At 39.0% G+C, this 19514-nt stretch overlaps 9 non-coding genes across 9 annotated transcripts; all 9 read right to left on the reverse strand.

Moving 5' to 3' along the window:
* Positions 1-1134: 1134 nt before the first annotated feature.
* On the reverse strand, positions 1135-1207 carry trnar-ucg (transfer RNA arginine (anticodon UCG)). Its single transcript has one exon. It is a non-coding gene; the product is annotated as a tRNA-Arg (tRNA).
* A 2641-nt stretch (positions 1208-3848) lies between these two features.
* Positions 3849-3921, reverse strand: trnar-ucg (transfer RNA arginine (anticodon UCG)). The gene has a single exon. It is a non-coding gene; the product is annotated as a tRNA-Arg (tRNA).
* Positions 3922-4207: 286 nt separating this feature from the next.
* Positions 4208-4280, reverse strand: trnar-ucg (transfer RNA arginine (anticodon UCG)). The gene has a single exon. It is a non-coding gene; the product is annotated as a tRNA-Arg (tRNA).
* A 924-nt stretch (positions 4281-5204) lies between these two features.
* trnar-ucg (transfer RNA arginine (anticodon UCG)) lies at positions 5205-5277 on the reverse strand. Its single transcript has one exon. It is a non-coding gene; the product is annotated as a tRNA-Arg (tRNA).
* Positions 5278-7916: 2639 nt separating this feature from the next.
* Positions 7917-7989, reverse strand: trnar-ucg (transfer RNA arginine (anticodon UCG)). The gene has a single exon. It is a non-coding gene; the product is annotated as a tRNA-Arg (tRNA).
* Positions 7990-11988: 3999 nt separating this feature from the next.
* Positions 11989-12061, reverse strand: trnar-ucg (transfer RNA arginine (anticodon UCG)). Its single transcript has one exon. It is a non-coding gene; the product is annotated as a tRNA-Arg (tRNA).
* A 286-nt stretch (positions 12062-12347) lies between these two features.
* trnar-ucg (transfer RNA arginine (anticodon UCG)) lies at positions 12348-12420 on the reverse strand. Its single transcript has one exon. It is a non-coding gene; the product is annotated as a tRNA-Arg (tRNA).
* A 2996-nt stretch (positions 12421-15416) lies between these two features.
* Positions 15417-15489, reverse strand: trnar-ucg (transfer RNA arginine (anticodon UCG)). The gene has a single exon. It is a non-coding gene; the product is annotated as a tRNA-Arg (tRNA).
* Positions 15490-18485: 2996 nt separating this feature from the next.
* Positions 18486-18558, reverse strand: trnar-ucg (transfer RNA arginine (anticodon UCG)). The gene has a single exon. It is a non-coding gene; the product is annotated as a tRNA-Arg (tRNA).
* Positions 18559-19514: the final 956 nt, after the last annotated feature.

A 19514-nucleotide genomic window follows, 5' to 3' on the forward strand; every position in this document is an offset into this window, starting at 1 on the left:
ACACAATATTTCTCAGGCCTTTCAGTCTTAGATTATAAAGTTGAACAACAGTGTCCAAGCTTTTCAAAGCAATGAGACCAATGCCTTATTTCGGGAATTTGCAAACATGTTCAAATTTGCTGAGCTAATGAAATTAAACGACCATGAAGGGACTCGACACGCTCAATCTTCTGTTCGAAGTCAGAGCCCTTATCCATTAGGCACGCAGTCTATGTGCATACATTCCTATTTGACATCATACAGACTTTGCTATGCCACAGTAGACATCAATAGTTGTGAACCTGTCCGAATGAGGAAAGCTAGTGATTTTTAACAAGTACAAAGATACTCTTTCCTTCAATCTTGTGATGCATATTCAGACACAATCATTCTCAGGCCTTGCAGTCTTAGATTATTAAAGTTGAACAACAATGTCCAAGCTTTTCAAAGCAACAAGACCATGCCTTATTTAGGGAAATTGCAAACATGTACGAATTAGCTGAGCTAATGAAATTAAATGACCCTATTTGACATCATACAGACTTTGCTATGCCACAGTAGACATCAAAGTTGTGAACCTGTCCGAATGAGGAAAGCTAGTGATATTTAACAAGTAAGAAGAGACCTTTCCCTCAATCTTGCGATGCCGAATCAGACACAATATTTCTCAGGCCTTTCAGTCTTAGATTATAAGAGTTGAAGAACAGTGTCCAAGCTTTTCAAAGCAATGAGACCAATGCCTTATTTCGGGAATTTGCAAACATGTTCAAATTAGCTTAGCTAATGAAATTAAACGACCACGAAGGGACTTCAACCCTCAATCTTCTGGTTCGAAGTCAGACGCCTTATCCATTAGGCATCGCAGTCTATGTGATACATCCCTATTTGACATCATACAGACTTTGAAATATGCCACAGTAGACATCAAAGTTGTAAACCTGTCCGAATGAGGAAAGCTAGTGATATTTAACAAGTAAGAAGAGACCTTTTCCCTCAATCTTGCGATGCCGAATCAGACACAATATTTCTCAGGCCTTTCAGTCTTAGATTATAAAAGTTGAACAACAGTGTCCAAGCTTTTCAAAGCAATGAGACCAATGCCTTATTTCGGGAATTTGCAAACATTTTCAAATTTGCTGAGCTAATGAAATTAAACGACCACGAAGGGACTCGAACCCTCAATCTTCTGATTCGAAGTCAGACGCCTTATCCATTAGGCCACGCAGTCTATGTGATACATTCCTATTTGACATCATACAGACTTTGCTATGCCACAGTAGACATCAAAGTTGTGAACCTGTCCGAATGAGGAAAGCTAGTGATTTTAACAAGTACAAAGATATTCTTTCCTTCAATCTTGTGATGCATATTCAGACACAATAATTCTCAGGCCTTGCAGTCTTAGATTATTAAAGTTGAACAACAATGTCCAAGCTTTTCAAAGCAACAAGACCAATGCCTTATTTAGGGGAAATTGCAAACATGTACGAATTAGCTGAGCTAATGAAATTAAATGACCCTATTTGACATCATACAGACTTTGCTATGCACAGTAGACATCAAAGTTGTGAACCTGTCCGAATGAGGAAAGCTAGTGATATTTAACAAGTAAGAAGAGACCTTTTCCCTCAATCTTGCGATGCTGAATCAGACACAATATTTCTCAGGGCTTTCAGTCTTAGATTATAAAAGTTGAAAAAACAGTGTCCAAGCTTTTCAAAGCAATGAGACCAATGCCTTATTTCGGGAATTTGCAAACATGTTCAAATTAGCTTAGCTAATGAAATTAAACGACCACGAAGGGACTCAAACCCTGAATCTTCTGGTTCGAAGTCAGACGCCTTATCCATTAGGCATCACAGTCTATGTGATACATCCCTATTTGACATCATACAGACTTTGAAATATGCCACAGTAGACATCAAAGTTGTGAACCTGTCCGAATGAGGAAAGCTAGTGATATTTAAGAAGTAAGAAGAGACCTTTTCCCTCAATCTGCGATGCCGAATCAGACACAATATTTCTCAGGCCTTTCAGTCTTAGATTATAAAAGTTGAACAACAGTGTCCAAGCTTTTCAAAGCAATGAGACCAATGCCTTATTTCGGGAATTTGCAAACATGTTCAAATTTGCTGAGCTAATGAAATTAAACGACCATGAAGGGACTCGAACCCTCAATCTTCTGATTCGAAGTCAGACACCTTATCCATTAGGCCACGCAGTCTATGTGATACATTCCTATTTGACATCATACAGACTTTGCTATGCAACAGTAGACATCAAAGTTGTGAACCTGTCCGAATGAGGAAAGCTAGTGATATTTAACAAGTAAGAAGAGACCCTTTTCCCTCAATCTTGCGATGCCGAATCAGACACAATATTTCTCAGGCCTTTCAGTCTTAGATTATAAAAGTTGAACAACAGTGTCCAAGCTTTTCAAAGGAATGAGACCAATGCCTTATTTCGGGAATTTGCAAACATGTTCAAATTTGCTGAGCTAATGAAATTAAACGACCATGAAGGGACTCGAACGCTCAATCTTCTGATTCGAAGTCAGACGCCTTATCCATTAGGCCACGCAGTCTATGCGATACATTCCTATTTGACATCATACAGACTTTGCTATGCCACAGTAGACATCAACGTTGTGAACCTGTCCGAATGAGGAAAGCTAGTGATTTTTAACAAGTACAAGATACTCTTTCCTTCAATCTTGTGATGCAGATTCAGACACAATCATTCTCAGGCCTTGCAGTCTTAGATTATTAAAGTTGAACAACAATGTCCAAGCTTTTCAAAGCAACAAGACCAATGCCTTATTTAGGGGAAATTGCAAACATGTACGAATTAGCTGAGCTAATGAAATTAAATGACCCTATTTGACATCATACAGACTTTGCTATGCCACAGTAGACATCAAAGTTGTGAACCTGTCCGAATGAGGAAAGCTAGTGATATTTAACAAGTAAGAAGAGACCTTTTCCCTCAATCTTGCGATGCCGAATCAGACACAATATTTCTCAGGCCTTTCAGTCTTAGATTATAAAAGTTGAAGAACAGTGTCCAAGCTTTTCAAAGCAATGAGACCAATGCCTTATTTCGGGAATTTGCAAACATGTTCAAATTAGCTTAGCTAATGAAATTAAACGACCACGAAGGGACTCAAACCCTCAATCTTCTGGTTCGAAGTCATACGCCTTATCCATTAGGCATCGCAGTCTATGTGATACATCCCTATTTGACATCATACAGACTTTGAAATATGCCACAGTAGACATCAAAGTTGTGAACCTGTCCGAATGAGGAAAGCTAGTGATATTTAACAAGTAAGAAGAGACCTTTTCCCTCAATCTTGCGATGCTGAATCAGACACAATATTTCTCAGGGCTTTCAGTCTTAGATTATAAAAGTTAAAAAACAGTGTCCAAGCTTTTCAAAGCAATGAGACCAATGCCTTATTTCGGGAATTTGCAAACATGTTCAAATTAGCTTAGCTAATGAAATTAAACGACCACGAAGGGACTCAAACCCTGAATCTTCTGGTTCGAAGTCAGACGCCTTATCCATTAGGCATCACAGTCTATGTGATACATCCCTATTTGACATCATACAGACTTTGAAATATGCCACAGTAGACATCAAAGTTGTGAACCTGTCCGAATGAGGAAAGCTAGTGATATTTAACAAGTAAGAAGAGACCTTTTCCCTCAATCTTGCGATGCCGAATCAGACACAATATTTCTCAGGCCTTTCAGTCTTAGATTATAAAAGTTGAACAACAGTGTCCAAGCATTTCAAAGCAATGAGACCAATGCCTTATTTCGGGAATTTGTAAACATGTTCAAATTAGCTGAGCTAATGAAATTAAACGACCACGAAGGGACTCGAACCCTCAATCTTCTGATTCGAAGTCAGACGCCTTATCCATTAGGCCACGCAGTCTATGTGATAACTCCCTATTTGACATCATACAGACTTTGCTATGCCACAGTAGACATCAAAGTTGTGAACCTGTCCGAATGAGGAAAGCTAGTGATATTTAACAAGTAAGAAGAGACCTTTTCCCTCAATCTTGCGATGCCGAATCAGACACAATATTTCTCAGGCCTTTCAGTCTTAGATTATAAAAGTTCAACAACAGTGTCCAAGCTTTTCAAAGGAATGAGACCAATGCCTTATTTCGGGAATTTGCAAACATGTTCAAATTAGCTGAGCTAATGAAATTAAACGACCACGAAGGGACTCGAACCCTCAATCTTCTGATTCGAAGTCAGACGCCTTATCCATTAGGCCACGCAGTCTATGTGATACATTCCTATTTGACATCATACAGACTTTGCTATGCCACAGTAGACATCAAAGTTGTGAACCTGTCCGAATGAGGAAAGCTAGTGATTTTTAACAAGTACAAAGATACTCTTTCCTTCAATCTTGTGATGCATATTCAGACACAATAATTCTCAGGCCTTGCAGTCTTAGATTATTAAAGTTGAACAACAATGTCCAAGCTTTTCAAAGCAACAAGACCAATGCCTTATTTAGGGAAATTGCAAACATGTACGAATTAGCTGAGCTAATGAAATTAAATGACCCTATTTGACATCATACAGACTTTGCTATGCCACAGTAGACATCAAAGTTGTGAACCTGTCCGAATGAGGAAAGCTAGTGATATTTAACAAGTAAGAAGAGACCTTTTCCCTCAATCTTGCGATGCCGAATCAGACACAATATTTCTCAGGCCTTTCAGTCTTAGATTATAAAAGTTGAACAACAGTGTCCAAGCTTTTCAAAGCAATGAGACCAATGCCTTATTTCGGGAATTTGCAAACATGTTCAAATTAGCTTAGCTAATGAAATTAAACGACCACGAAGGGACTCGAACCCTCAATCTTCTGGTTCGAAGTCAGACGCCTTACCCATTAGGCATCGCAGTCTATGTGATACATCCCTATTTGACCTCATACAGACTTTGAAATATGCCACAGTAGACATCAAAGTTGTAAACCTGTCCGAATGAGGAAAGCTAGTGATATTTAACAAGTAAGAAGAGACCTTTTCCCTCAATCTTGCAATGCCGAATCAGACACAATATTTCTCAGGCCTTTCAGTCTTAGATTATAAAAGTTGAACAACAGTGTCCAAGCTTTTCAAAGCAATGAGACCAATGCCTTATTTCGGGAATTTGCAAACATGTTCAAATTAGCTAAGCTAATGAAATTAAACGACCACGAAGGGACTCGAACCCTCAATCTTCTGATTCGAAGTCAGACGCCTTATCCATTAGGCCACGCAGTCTATGTGATAACTCCCTATTTGACATCATACAGACTTTGCTATGCCACAGTAGACATCAAAGTTGTGAACCTGTCCGAATGAGGAAAGCTAGTGATATTTAACAAGTAAGAAGAGACCTTTTCCCTCAATCTTGCGATGCCGAATCAGACACAATATTTCTCAGGGCTTTCAGTCTTAGATTATAAAAGTTGAAGAACAGTGTCCAAGCTTTTCAAAGCAATGAGACCAATGCCTTATTTCGGGAATTTGCAAACATGTTCAAATTAGCTTAGCTAATGAAATTAAACGGCCACGAAGGGACTCAAACCCTCAATCTTCTGGTTCGAAGTCAGACGCCTTATCCATTAGGCATCGCAGTCTATGTGATACATCCCTATTTGACAACATACAGACTTTGAAATATGCCACAGTAGACATCAAAGTTGTGAACCTGTCCGAATGAGGAAAGCTAGTGATATTTAACAAGTAAGAAGAGACCTTTTCCTTCAATCTTGCGATGCCGAATCAGACACAATATTTCTCAGGCCTTTCAGTCTTAGATTATAAAAGTTCAACAACAGTGTCCAAGCTTTTCAAAGGAATGAGACCAATGCCTTATTTCGGGAATTTGCAAACATGTTCAAATTAGCTGAGCTAATGAAATTAAACGACCACGAAGGGACTCGAACCCTCAATCTTCTGATTCGAAGTCTGACGCCTTATCCATTAGCCCACGCAGTCTATGTGATACATTCCTATTTGACATCATACAGACTTTGCTATGCCACAGTAGACATCAAAGTTGTGAACCTGTCCGAATGAGGAAAGCTAGTGATTTTTAACAAGTACAAAGATACTCTTTCCTTCAATCTTGTGATGCATATTCAGACACAATAATTCTCAGGCCTTGCAGTCTTAGATTATTAAAGTTGAACAACAATGTCCAAGCTTTTCAAAGCAACAAGACCAATGCCTTATTTAGGGAAATTGCAAACATGTACGAATTAGCTGAGCTAATGAAATTAAATGACCCTATTTGACATCATACAGACTTTGCTATGCCACAGTAGACATCAAAGTTGTGAACCTGTCCGAATGAGGAAAGCTAGTGATATTTAACAAGTAAGAAGAGACCTTTTCCCTCAATCTTGCGATGCCGAATCAGACACAATATTTCTCAGGCCTTTCAGTCTTAGATTATAAGAGTTGAACAACAGTGTCCAAGCTTTTCAAAGCAATGAGACCAATGCCTTATTTCGGGAATTTGCAAACATGTTCAAATTAGCTTAGCTAATGAAATTAAACGACCACGAAGGGACTCGAACCCTCAATCTTCTGGTTCGAAGTCAGACGCCTTATCCATTAGGCATAGCAGTCTATGTGATACATCCCTATTTGACATCATACAGACTTTGAAATATGCCACAGTAGACATCAAAGTTGTAAACCTGTCCGAATGAGGAAAGCTAGTGATATTTAACAAGTAAGAAGAGACCTTTTCCCTCAATCTTGCGATGCCGAATCAGACACAATATTTCTCAGGCCTTTCAGTCTTAGATTATAAAAGTTGAACAACAGTGTCCAAGCTTTTCAAAGCAATGAGACCAATGCCTTATTTCGGGAATTTGCAAACATGTTCAAATTAGCTAAGCTAATGAAATTAAACGACCACGAAGGGACTCGAACAATCAATCTTCTGATTCGAAGTCAGACGCCTTATCCATTAGGCCACGCAGTCTATGTGATAACTCCCTATTTGACATCATACAGACTTTGCTATGCCACAGTAGACATCAAAGTTGTGAACCTGTCCGAATGAGGAAAGCTAGTGATATTTAACAAGTGAGAAGAGACCTTTTCCCTCAATCTTGCGATGCCGAATCAGACACAATATTTCTCAGGGCTTTCAGTCTTAGATTATAAAAGTTGAAGAACAGTGTCCAAGCTTTTCAAAGCAATGAGACCAATGCCTTATTTCGGGAATTTGCAAACATGTTCAAATTTTCTGAGCTAATGAAATTAAACGACCATGAAGGGACTCGAACGCTCAATCTTCTGATTCGAAGTCAGACGCCTTATCCATTAGGCCACGCAGTCTATGTGATACATTCCTATTTGACATCATACAGACTTTGCTATGCCACAGTAGACATCAAAGTTGTGAACCTGTCCGAATGAGGAAAGCTAGTGATTTTTAACAAGTACAAAGATACTCTTTCCTTCAATCTTGTGATGCAGATTCAGACACAATCATTCTCAGGCCTTGCAGTCTTAGATTATTAAAGTTGAACAACAATGTCCAAGCTTTTCAAAGCAACAAGACCAATGCCTTATTTAGGGAAATTGCAAACATGTACGAATTAGCTGAGCTAATGAAATTAAATGACCCTATTTGACATCATACAGACTTTGCTATGCCACAGTAGACATCAAAGTTGTGAACCTGTCCGAATGAGGAAAGCTAGTGATATTTAACAAGTAAGAAGAGACCTTTTCCCTCAATCTTGCGATGCCGAATCAGACACAATATTTCTCAGGCCTTTCAGTCTTAGATTATAAAAGTTGAACAACAGTGTCCAAGCTTTTCAAAGGAATGAGACCAATGCCTTATTTCGGGAATTTGCAAACATGTTCAAATTAGCTGAGCTAATGAAATTAAACGACCACGAAGGGACTCGAACCCTCAATCTTCTGATTCGAAGTCAGACGCCTTATCCATTAGGCCACGCAGTCTATGTGATACATTCCTATTTGACATCATACAGACTTTGCTATGCCACAGTAGACATCAAAGTTGTGAACCTGTCCGAATGAGGAAAGCTAGTGATATTTAACAAGTAAGAAGAGACCTTTTCCCTCAATCTTGCGATGCCGAATCAGACACAATATTTCTCAGGCCTTTCAGTCTTAGATTATAAAAGTTGAACAACAGTGTCCAAGCTTTTCAAAGCAATGAGACCAATGCCTTATTTCGGGAATTTGCAAACATGTTCAAATTTGCTGAGCTAATGAAATTAAACGACCATGAAGGGACTCGAACGCTCAATCTTCTGATTCGAAGTCAGACGCCTTATCCATTAGGCCACGCAGTCTATGTGATACATTCCTATTTGACATCATACAGACTTTGCTATGCCACAGTAGACATCAAAGTTGTGAACCTGTCCGAATGAGGAAAGCTAGTGATATTTAACAAGTAAGAAGAGACCTTTTCCCTCAATCTTGCGATGCCGAATCAGACACAATATTTCTCAGGCCTTTCAGTCTTAGATTATAAAAGTTCAACAACAGTGTCCAAGCTTTTCAAAGGAATGAGACCAATGCCTTATTTCGGGAATTTGCAAACATGTTCAAATTAGCTGAGCTAATGAAATTAAACGACCATGAAGGGACTCGAACCCTCAATCTTCTGATTCGAAGTCAGACGCCTTATCCATTAGGCCACGCAGTCTATGTGATACATTCCTATTTGACATCATACAGACTTTGCTATGCAACAGTAGACATCAAAGTTGTGAACCTGTCCGAATGAGGAAAGCTAGTGATATTTAACAAGTAAGAAGAGACCTTTTCCCTCAATCTTGCGATGCCGAATCAGACACAATATTTCTCAGGCCTTTCAGTCTTAGATTATAGAAGTTGAACAACAGTGTCCAAGCATTTCAAAGCAATGAGACCAATGCCTTATTTCGGGAATTTGTAAACATGTTCAAATTAGCTGAGCTAATGAAATTAAACGACCACGAAGGGACTCGAACCCTCAATCTTCTGGTTCGAAGTCAGACGCCTTATCCATTAGGCATCGCAGTCTATGTGATACATCCCTATTTGACATCATACAGACTTTGAAATATGCCACAGTAGACATCAAAGTTGTGAACCTGTCCGAATGAGGAAAGCTAGTGATTTTTAACAAGTACAAAGATATTCTTTCCTTCAATCTTGTGATGCATATTCAGACACAATAATTCTCAGGCCTTGCAGTCTTAGATTATTAAAGTTGAACAACAATGTCCAAGCTTTTCAAAGCAACAAGACCAATGCCTTATTTAGGGAAATTGCAAACATGTACGAATTAGCTGAGCTAATGAAATTAAATGACCCTATTTGACATCATACAGACTTTGCTATGCCACAGTAGACATCAAAGTTGTGAACCTGTCCGAATGAGGAAAGCTAGTGATATTTAACAAGTAAGAAGAGACCTTTTCCCTCAATCTTGCGATGCCGAATCAGACACAATATTTCTCAGGCCTTTCAGTCTTAGATTATAAAAGTTGAAGAACAGTGTCCAAGCTTTTCAAAGCAATGAGACCAATGCCTTATTTCGGGAATTTGCAAACATGTTCAAATTAGCTTAGCTAATGAAATTAAACGACCACAAAGGGACTCAAACCCTCAATCTTCTGGTTCGAAGTCAGACGCCTTATCCATTAGGCATCGCAGTCTATGTGATACATCCCTATTTGACATCATACAGACTTTGAAATATGCCACAGTAGACATCAAAGTTGTGAACCTGTCCGAATGAGGAAAGCTAGTGATATTTAACAAGTAAGAAGAGACCTTTTCCCTCAATCTTGCGATGCCGAATCAGACACAATATTTCTCAGGCCTTTCAGTCTTAGATTATAGAAGTTGAACAACAGTGTCCAAGCATTTCAAAGCAATGAGACCAATGCCTTATTTCGGGAATTTGTAAACATGTTCAAATTAGCTGAGCTAATGAAATTAAACGACCACGAAGGGACTCGAACCCTCAATCTTCTGGTTCGAAGTCAGACGCCTTATCCATTAGGCATCGCAGTCTATGTGATACATCCCTATTTGACATCATACAGACTTTGAAATATGCCACAGTAGACATCAAAGTTGTGAACCTGTCCGAATGAGGAAAGCTAGTGATTTTTAACAAGTACAAAGATATTCTTTCCTTCAATCTTGTGATGCATATTCAGACACAATAATTCTCAGGCCTTGCAGTCTTAGATTATTAAAGTTGAACAACAATGTCCAAGCTTTTCAAAGCAACAAGACCAATGCCTTATTTAGGGAAATTGCAAACATGTACGAATTAGCTGAGCTAATGAAATTAAATGACCCTATTTGACATCATACAGACTTTGCTATGCCACAGTAGACATCAAAGTTGTGAACCTGTCCGAATGAGGAAAGCTAGTGATATTTAACAAGTAAGAAGAGACCTTTTCCCTCAATCTTGCGATGCCGAATCAGACACAATATTTCTCAGGCCTTTCAGTCTTAGATTATAAAAGTTGAAGAACAGTGTCCAAGCTTTTCAAAGCAATGAGACCAATGCCTTATTTCGGGAATTTGCAAACATGTTCAAATTAGCTTAGCTAATGAAATTAAACGACCACAAAGGGACTCAAACCCTCAATCTTCTGGTTCGAAGTCAGACGCCTTATCCATTAGGCATCGCAGTCTATGTGATACATCCCTATTTGACATCATACAGACTTTGAAATATGCCACAGTAGACATCAAAGTTGTGAACCTGTCCGAATGAGGAAAGCTAGTGATATTTAACAAGTAAGAAGAGACCTTTTCCCTCAATCTTGCGATGCCGAATCAGACACAATATTTCTCAGGCCTTTCAGTCTTAGATTATAGAAGTTGAACAACAGTGTCCAAGCATTTCAAAGCAATGAGACCAATGCCTTATTTCGGGAATTTGTAAACATGTTCAAATTAGCTGAGCTAATGAAATTAAACGACCATGAAGGGACTCGAACGCTCAATCTTCTGATTCGAAGTCAGACGCCTTATCCATTAGGCCACGCAGTCTATGTGATACATTCCTATTTGACATCATACAGACTTTGCTATGCCACAGTAGACATCAAAGTTGTGAACCTGTCCGAATGAGGAAAGCTAGTGATTTTTAACAAGTACAAAGATACTCTTTCCTTCAATCTTGTGATGCAGATTCAGACACAATCATTCTCAGGCCTTGCAGTCTTAGATTATTAAAGTTGAACAACAATGTCCAAGCTTTTCAAAGCAACAAGACCAATGCCTTATTTAGGGAAATTGCAAACATGTACGAATTAGCTGAGCTAATGAAATTAAATGACCCTATTTGACATCATACAGACTTTGCTATGCCACAGTAGACATCAAAGTTGTGAACCTGTCCGAATGAGGAAAGCTAGTGATATTTAACAAGTAAGAAGAGACCTTTTCCCTCAATCTTGCGATGCCGAATCAGACACAATATTTCTCAGGCCTTTCAGTCTTAGATTATAAAAGTTGAAGAACAGTGTCCAAGCTTTTCAAAGCAATGAGACCAATGCCTTATTTCGGGAATTTGCAAACATGTTCAAATTAGCTTAGCTAATGAAATTAAACGACCACGAAGGGACTCAAACCCTCAATCTTCTGGTTCGAAGTCAGACGCCTTATCCATTAGGCATCGCAGTCTATGTGATACATCCCTATTTGACATCATACAGACTTTGAAATATGCCACAGTAGACATCAAAGTTGTGAACCTGTCCGAATGAGGAAAGCTAGTGATATTTAACAAGTAAGAAGAGACCTTTTCCCTCAATCTTGCGATGCCGAATCAGACACAATATTTCTCAGGCCTTTCAGTCTTAGATTATAAAAGTTGAACAACAGTGTCCAAGCATTTCAAAGCAATGAGACCAATGCCTTATTTCGGGAATTTGTAAACATGTTCAAATTAGCTGAGCTAATGAAATTAAACGACCACGAAGGGACTCGAACCCTCAATCTTCTGATTCGAAGTCAGACGCCTTATCCATTAGGCCACGCAGTCTATGTGATAACTCCCTATTTGACATCATACAGACTTTGCTATGCCACAGTAGACATCAAAGTTGTGAACCTGTCCGAATGAGGAAAGCTAGTGATATTTAACAAGTAAGAAGAGACCTTTTCCCTCAATCTTGCGATGCCGAATCAGACACAATATTTCTCAGGCCTTTCAGTCTTAGATTATAAAAGTTGAACAACAGTGTCCAAGCTTTTCAAAGGAATGAGACCAATGCCTTATTTCGGGAATTTGCAAACATGTTCAAATTAGCTGAGCTAATGAAATTAAACGACCACGAAGGGACTCGAACCCTCAATCTTCTGATTCGAAGTCAGACGCCTTATCCATTAGGCCACGCAGTCTATGTGATACATTCCTATTTGACATCATACAGACTTTGCTATGCCACAGTAGACATCAAAGTTGTGAACCTGTCCGAATGAGGAAAGCTAGTGATATTTAACAAGTAAGAAGAGACCTTTTCCCTCAATCTTGCGATGCCGAATCAGACACAATATTTCTCAGGCCTTTCAGTCTTAGATTATAAAAGTTCAACAACAGTGTCCAAGCTTTTCAAAGAATGAGACCAATGCCTTATTTCGGGAATTTGCAAACATGTTCAAATTAGCTGAGCTAATGAAATTAAACGACCATGAAGGGACTCGAACCCTCAATCTTCTGATTCGAAGTCAGACGCCTTATCCATTAGGCCACGCAGTCTATGTGATACATTCCTATTTGACATCATACAGACTTTGCTATGCAACAGTAGACATCAAAGTTGTGAACCTGTCCGAATGAGGAAAGCTAGTGATATTTAACAAGTAAGAAGAGACCTTTTCCCTCAATCTTGCGATGCCGAATCAGACACAATATTTCTCAGGCCTTTCAGTCTTAGATTATAAAAGTTGAACAACAGTGTCCAAGCTTTTCAAAGCAATGAGACCAATGCCTTATTTCGTGAATTTGCAAACATGTTCAAATTTGCTGAGCTAATGAAATTAAACGACCATGAAGGGACTCGAACGCTCAATCTTCTGATTCGAAGTCAGACGCCTTATCCATTAGGCCACGCAGTCTATGTGATACATTCCTATTTGACATCATACAGACTTTGCTATGCCACAGTAGACATCAAAGTTGTGAACCTGTCCGAATGAGGAAAGCTAGTGATTTTTAACAAGTACAAAGATACTCTTTCCTTCAATCTTGTGATGCAGATTCAGACACAATCATTCTCAGGCCTTGCAGTCTTAGATTATTAAAGTTGAACAACAATGTCCAAGCTTTTCAAAGCAACAAGACCAATGCCTTATTTAGGGAAATTGCAAACATGTACGAATTAGCTGAGCTAATGAAATTAAATGACCCTATTTGACATCATACAGACTTTGAATATGCCACAGTAGACATCAAAGTTGTGAACCTGTCCGAATGAGGAAAGCTAGTGATATTTAACAAGTAAGAAGAGACCTTTTCCCTCAATCTTGCGATGCCGAATCAGACACAATATTTCTCAGGCCTTTCAGTCTTAGATTATAAAAGTTGAACAACAGTGTCCAAGCTTTTCAAAGCAATGAGACCAATGCCTTATTTCGGGAATTTGCAAACATGTTCAAATTAGCTTAGCTAATGAAATTAAACGACCACGAAGGGACTCAAACCCTCAATCTTCTGGTTCGAAGTCAGACGCCTTATCCATTAGGCATCGCAGTCTATGTGATACATTCCTATTTGACATCATACAGACTTTGCTATGCCACAGTAGACATCAAAGTTGTGAACCTGTCCGAATGAGGAAAGCTAGTGATATTTAACAAGTAAGAAGAGACCTTTTCCCTCAATCTTGCGATGCCGAATCAGACACAATATTTCTCAGGCCTTTCAGTCTTAGATTATAAAAGTTCAACAACAGTGTCCAAGCTTTTCAAAGGAATGAGACCAATGCCTTATTTCGGGAATTTGCAAACATGTTCAAATTAGCTGAGCTAATGAAATTAAACGACCATGAAGGGACTCGAACCCTCAATCTTCTGATTCGAAGTCAGACGCCTTATCCATTAGGCCACGCAGTCTATGTGATACATTCCTATTTGACATCATACAGACTTTGCTATGCAACAGTAGACATCAAAGTTGTGAACCTGTCCGAATGAGGAAAGCTAGTGATATTTAACAAGTAAGAAGAGACCTTTTCCCTCAATCTTGCGATGCCGAATCAGACACAATATTTCTCAGGCCTTTCAGTCTTAGATTATAAAAGTTGAACAACAGTGTCCAAGCTTTTCAAAGCAATGAGACCAATGCCTTATTTCGGGAATTTGCAAACATGTTCAAATTTGCTGAGCTAATGAAATTAAACGACCATGAAGGGACTCGAACGCTCAATCTTCTGATTCGAAGTCAGACGCCTTATCCATTAGGCCACGCAGTCTATGTGATACATTCCTATTTGACATCATACAGACTTTGCTATGCCACAGTAGACATCAAAGTTGTGAACCTGTCCGAATGAGGAAAGCTAGTGATTTTTAACAAGTACAAAGATACTCTTTCCTTCAATCTTGTGATGCAGATTCAGACACAATCATTCTCAGGCCTTGCAGTCTTAGATTATTAAAGTTGAACAACAATGTCCAAGCTTTTCAAAGCAACAAGACCAATGCCTTATTTAGGGAAATTGCAAACATGTACGAATTAGCTGAGCTAATGAAATTAAATGACCCTATTTGACATCATACAGACTTTGCTATGCCACAGTAGACATCAAAGTTGTGAACCTGTCCGAATGAGGAAAGCTAGTGATATTTAACAAGTAAGAAGAGACCTTTTCCCTCAATCGTGCGATGCCGAATCAGACACAATATTTCTCAGGCCTTTCAGTCTTAGATCATAAAAGTTGAAGAACAGTGTCCAAGCTTTTCAAAGCAATGAGACCAATGCCTTATTTCGGGAATTTGCAAACATGTTCAAATTAGCTTAGCTAATGAAATTAAACGACCACGAAGGGACTCAAACCCTCAATCTTCTGGTTCGAAGTCAGACGCCTTATCCATTAGGCATCGCAGTCTATGTGATACATCCCTATTTGACATCATACAGACTTTGAAATATGCCACAGTAGACATCAAAGTTGTGAACCTGTCCGAATGAGGAAAGCTAGTGATATTTAACAAGTAAGAAGAGACCTTTTCCCTCAATCTTGCGATGCCGAATCAGACACAATATTTCTCAGGCCTTTCAGTCTTAGATTATAAAAGTTGAACAACAGTGTCCAAGCTTTTCAAAGGAATGAGACCAATGCCTTATTTCGGGAATTTGCAAACATGTTCAAATTAGCTGAGCTAATGAAATTAAACGACCACGAAGGGACTCGAACCCTCAATCTTCTGATTCGAAGTCAGACGCCTTATCCATTAGGCCACGCAGTCTATGTGATACATTCCTATTTGACATCATACAGACTTTGCTATGCCACAGTAGACATCAAAGTTGTGAACCTGTCCGAATGAGGAAAGCTAGTGATATTTAACAAGTAAGAAGAGACCTTTTCCCTCAATCTTGCGATGCCGAATCAGACACAATATTTCTCAGGCCTTTCAGTCTTAGATTATAAAAGTTCAACAACAGTGTCCAAGCTTTTCAAAGGAATGAGACCAATGCCTTATTTCGGGAATTTGCAAACATGTTCAAATTAGCTGAGCTAATGAAATTAAACGACCATGAAGGGACTCGAAACCTCAATCTTCTGATTCGAAGTCAGACGCCTTATCCATTAGGCCACGCAGTCTATGTGATACATTCCTATTTGACATCATACAGACTTTGCTATGCAACAGTAGACATCAAAGTTGTGAACCTGTCCGAATGAGGAAAGCTAGTGATATTTAACAAGTAAGAAGAGACCTTTTCCCTCAATCTTGCGATGCCGAATCAGACACAATATTTCTCAGGCCTTTCAGTCTTAGATTATAAAAGTTGAACAACAGTGTCCAAGCTTTTCAAAGCAATGAGACCAATGCCTTATTTCGGGAATTTGCAAACATGTTCAAATTTGCTGAGCTAATGAAATTAAACGACCATGAAGGGACTCGAACGCTCAATCTTCTGATTCGAAGTCAGACGCCTTATCCATTAGGCCACGCAGTCTATGTGATACATTCCTATTTGACATCATACAGACTTTGCTATGCCACAGTAGACATCAAAGTTGTGAACCTGTCCGAATGAGGAAAGCTAGTGATTTTTAACAAGTACAAAGATACTCTTTCCTTCAATCTTGTGATGCAGATTCAGACACAATCATTCTCAGGCCTTGCAGTCTTAGATTATTAAAGTTGAACAACAATGTCCAAGCTTTTCAAAGCAACAAGACCAATGCCTTATTTAGGGAAATTGCAAACATGTACGAATTAGCTGAGCTAATGAAATTAAATGACCCTATTTGACATCATACAGACTTTGCTATGCCACAGTAGACATCAAAGTTGTGAACCTGTCCGAATGAGGAAAGCTAGTGATATTTAACAAGTAAGAAGAGACCTTTTCCCTCAATCTTGCGATGCCGAATCAGACACAATATTTCTCAGGCCTTTCAGTCTTAGATTATAAAAGTTGAAGAACAGTGTCCAAGCTTTTCAAAGAAATGAGACCAATGCCTTATTTCGGGAATTTGCAAACATGTTCAAATTAGCTTAGCTAATGAAATTAAACGACCACGAAGGGACTCAAACCCTCAATCTTCTGGTTCGAAGTCAGACGCCTTATCCATTAGGCATCGCAGTCTATGTGATACATCCCTATTTGACATCATACAGACTTTGCTATGCCACAGTAGACATCAAAGTTGTGAACCTGTCCGAATGAGGAAAGCTAGTGATATTTAACAAGTAAGAAGAGACCTTTTCCCTCAATCTTGCGATGCCGAATCAGACACAATATTTCTCAGGCCTTTCAGTCTTAGATTATAAAAGTTCAACAACAGTGTCCAAGCTTTTCAAAGGAATGAGACCAATGCCTTATTTCGGGAATTTGCAAACATGTTCAAATTAGCTGAGCTAATGAAATTAAACGACCATGAAGGGACTCGAACCCTCAATCTTCTGATTCGAAGTCAGACGCCTTATCCATTAGGCCACGCAGTCTATGTGATACATTCCTATTTGACATCATACAGACTTTGCTATGCAACAGTAGACATCAAAGTTGTGAACCTGTCCGAATGAGGAAAGCTAGTGATATTTAACAAGTAAGAAGAGACCTTTTCCCTCAATCTTGCGATGCCGAATCAGACACAATATTTCTCAGGCCTTTCAGTCTTAGATTATAAAAGTTGAACAACAGTGTCCAAGCTTTTCAAAGCAATGAGACCAATGCCTTATTTCGGGAATTTGCAAACATGTTCAAATTTGCTGAGCTAATGAAATTAAACGACCATGAAGGGACTCGAACGCTCAATCTTCTGATTCGAAGTCAGACGCCTTATCCATTAGGCCACGCAGTCTATGTGATACATTCCTATTTGACATCATACAGACTTTGCTATGCCACAGTAGACATCAAAGTTGTGAACCTGTCCGAATGAGGAAAGCTAGTGATTTTTAACAAGTACAAAGATACTCTTTCCTTCAATCTTGTGATGCAGATTCAGACACAATCATTCTCAGGCCTTGCAGTCTTAGATTATTAAAGTTGAACAACAATGTCCAAGCTTTTCAAAGCAACAAGACCAATGCCTTATTTAGGGAAATTGCAAACATGTACGAATTAGCTGAGCTAATGAAATTAAATGACCCTATTTGACATCATACAGACTTTGCTATGCCACAGTAGACATCAAAGTTGTGAACCTGTCCGAATGAGGAAAGCTAGTGATATTTAACAAGTAAGAAGAGACCTTTTCCCTCAATCGTGCGATGCCGAATCAGACACAATATTTCTCAGGCCTTTCAGTCTTAGATCATAAAAGTTGAAGAACAGTGTCCAAGCTTTTCAAAGCAATGAGACCAATGCCTTATTTCGGGAATTTGCAAACATGTTCAAATTAGCTTAGCTAATGAAATTAAACGACCACGAAGGGACTCAAACCCTCAATCTTCTGGTTCGAAGTCAGACGCCTTATCCATTAGGCATCGCAGTCTATGTGATACATCCCTATTTGACATCATACAGACTTTGAAATATGCCACAGTAGACATCAAAGTTGTGAACCTGTCCGAATGAGGAAAGCTAGTGATATTTAACAAGTAAGAAGAGACCTTTTCCCTCAATCTTGCGATGCCGAATCAGACACAATATTTCTCAGGCCTTTCAGTCTTAGATTATAAAAGTTGAACAACAGTGTCCAAGCTTTTCAAAGGAATGAGACCAATGCCTTATTTCGGGAATTTGCAAACATGTTCAAATTAGCTGAGCTAATGAAATTAAACGACCACGAAGGGACTCGAACCCTCAATCTTCTGATTCGAAGTCAGACGCCTTATCCATTAGGCCACGCAGTCTATGTGATACATTCCTATTTGACATCATACAGACTTTGCTATGCCACAGTAGACATCAAAGTTGTGAACCTGTCCGAATGAGGAAAGCTAGTGATATTTAACAAGTAAGAAGAGACCTTTTCCCTCAATCTTGCGATGCCGAATCAGACACAATATTCTCAGGCCTTTCAGTCTTAGATTATAAAAGTTCAACAACAGTGTCCAAGCTTTTCAAAGGAATGAGACCAATGCCTTATTTCGGGAATTTGCAACATGTTCAAATTAGCTGAGCTAATGAAATTAAACGACCATGAAGGGACTCGAAACCTCAATCTTCTGATTCGAAGTCAGACGCCTTATCCATTAGGCCACGCAGTCTATGTGATACATTCCTATTTGACATCATACAGACTTTGCTATGCCAACAGTAGACATCAAAGTTGTGAACCTGTCCGAATGAGGAAAGCTAGTGATATTTAACAAGTAAGAAGAGACCTTTTCCCTCAATCTTGCGATGCCGAATCAGACACAATATTTCTCAGGCCTTTCAGTCTTAGATTATAAAAGTTGAACAACAGTTGTCCCAGCTTTTCAAAGCAATGAGACCAATGCCTTATTTCAGGATATTTGAAACATGTTCAAAATTAGCTGAGCTAATGAAATTAAACGACCATGAAGGGACTCGAACGCTCAATCTTCTGATTCGAAGTCAGACGCCTTATCCATTAGGCCACGCAGTCTATGTGATACATTCCTATTTGACATCATTACAGACTTTGCTATGCCACAGTAGACATCAAAGTTGTGACCCTGTCCGAATGAGGGAAAGTAGTGATTTTTTAACAAGTACAAAGATACTTCTTTCCTTAATCTGTAATGCAATTCAGACACAATCATTCTCAGGCCTTGGCAGTCTTAGCTATTAAAGATAGTGAACAACACAATGTCCAAGCTTTTCAAAAGCAACAAGACCAATG

This window comes from Oncorhynchus kisutch, unplaced genomic scaffold (genome assembly GCF_002021735.2).
Source record: "Oncorhynchus kisutch isolate 150728-3 unplaced genomic scaffold, Okis_V2 scaffold2859, whole genome shotgun sequence".
NCBI lineage: Eukaryota > Metazoa > Chordata > Actinopteri > Salmoniformes > Salmonidae > Oncorhynchus > Oncorhynchus kisutch.